This window comes from Xyrauchen texanus, chromosome 14, assembly GCF_025860055.1.
Source record: "Xyrauchen texanus isolate HMW12.3.18 chromosome 14, RBS_HiC_50CHRs, whole genome shotgun sequence".
NCBI classification, from domain to species: domain Eukaryota; kingdom Metazoa; phylum Chordata; class Actinopteri; order Cypriniformes; family Catostomidae; genus Xyrauchen; species Xyrauchen texanus.
In genome coordinates this window covers 29970444-29972366 of record NC_068289.1, presented here as the reverse complement: position 1 = coordinate 29972366, position 1923 = coordinate 29970444, and the positions used below count along the sequence as shown (strand labels likewise).

Genomic DNA, 1923 nt, shown 5'->3' with positions numbered 1-1923 from the left:
CTTAATTTCTTTACCAGAGGCAGATGAAATACAATATAATGATACCTTGCGCTATATTACTAAATTACAAACAAACATATTTTACCCTGTGGTGCTCCTCATTTGTGTTCTTCATGACCGGACACCTGAAAATGAAACTTAAGCAAAATCAATGTAATATACTTTAGTTCAATAATAGTTTTGTTTTGTATTTTGAGAGCATTTTATATCAATTCATATTTATGAAATAATTATGGTCCATTTTTGCCATTGAAAATAATATATTTTTTTTAAATCTAATTTCATTTTTCAATTATTGCAGTATTTCAGATTAACATTGACTGGGCCTTTTAAATCCATTGTTTTTGAAGGCAGACTAGCGCCACCTGTTGAGAGAAAATAAAATAAAACATGTAATTTCATGGTGTAACCACTAGATCCCGTGCATACCATTCCGATGAAGCTATGTTTTAAAAAAATTCAAAATACAAAACTTTTCGGTCAAAAGTGACCGAAGACCACCAGGGGTAATGTGGTCTTTCATTCACTGCAATACAAGTTTACAAGTATGACGTCCTGCTTTTGAGAAACCTGGAAATGTGAAGTCAAAATACTGGCAAAGTGGGTAAAGTGGGACAGTTAAGCTTCTTAATTTCTATCTTTACATGTAAATTATTCCATTACTAAAAATCAACATTGAGCTCATCATAAGCAAGTATGTGATAAAAAAAATATAGGTTATGTGGCTATGACATCACTTCCGGGGGTGTGGCACATCATATTCAACAACCTTACAGTGAACCGTGATGGTAAAGTAAAATGAAATAGCATTCTGAGGTGAATGATGTTAAGATTATAAAAATTAAAACACTCATGGATCATTTGTAATTGTTATATATTTTGTTATAGGATGTAATGGTAAATCAGAACTTTTAAAAATCACATTCATATGAATCTTTTTGTCTCTAACCTACAACTGGGTTATATAGGTCACATGGTATACATTGGCTGCCAGTGTATAAAGAGCAAACTAGCACAGGTCAGTTCTTTTCACTTGTCAGTGTCCCCTCATAAATGTACATCTCTTAGAAAATTACAACCTTAGTGATACTAATGTTGTGTTTTCTTTTAAACACCTAGGCAGGTTTGATGCATGTAGTCAATTGGAAATTGCTTTATCCACTGGAAGCCTCAATGGTGCAAAGTGAGGTTATCCACCACTAGGTCGGTCCAACACCTATGTGTCCTTCTGTGTGCATTTATCACAACAATAGTAGCTACTTGTTTACTACTGGCAAATAACCTTAGGAGCTAAACCATTTTCACATCCATTCACAGATGGGTGACAGGTGAATGATGCACAATAATGTTTCCCCTGTATTCAGCAGTTGGGGTTGGTGTCCTGAGGAACACATCTGGAATACAACAGTCAGTTTTTTATTTTATTGTTCCTGTTGAAATAAAACCTCCCCTCCCATTTGTTCTTGTTTTAATAAAACTGTTAAACTCTGTAGTGAAATTGTAGTGTTGTTTTGTTCAGTCTTGCCAAATAGATTTCGGCCCAACAATGTATGTAATTGTATACCATAAAAAATGAAAAATCTTTCAAATAAACCATGAAAAATCTTTAAAAGTTATATAATTTCTATATTATAATTTATAATATAGATATAACATACCTGATTCAAGTCATCGGTTGAGTAGTAAATTACTTAAAGACCTGAAACATTCCAGGAAGATGGTAAGGAAACCCAATAAATATTCAATATGAGCGCCCTCTACTGCCTGTTAATTATGGTAAGTGATATTAAAATAATAACCTGCAGGGAACGTTCTGGGAAGGTTCTCTTTAGGTTATAAAATAACAACCTGCAGGGAACGTTCCCAGAACGTTCTCTTTAGGTTATAAAAATTAAACCTAAAAATAACCTGCTGGGAACGTTC

At 33.4% G+C, this 1923-nt stretch overlaps 1 long non-coding RNA gene across 1 annotated transcript; it reads left to right on the top strand.

Annotated features, from left to right (window-relative positions):
- The first annotated feature begins 329 nt into the window (after nucleotides 1–329).
- LOC127655318 (uncharacterized) lies at nucleotides 330–1707 on the top strand. The gene is made up of 3 exons (XR_007972027.1): nucleotides 330–1018; nucleotides 1120–1203; nucleotides 1318–1707. It is a non-coding gene; the product is annotated as an uncharacterized LOC127655318 (long non-coding RNA).
- Nucleotides 1708–1923: the final 216 nt, after the last annotated feature.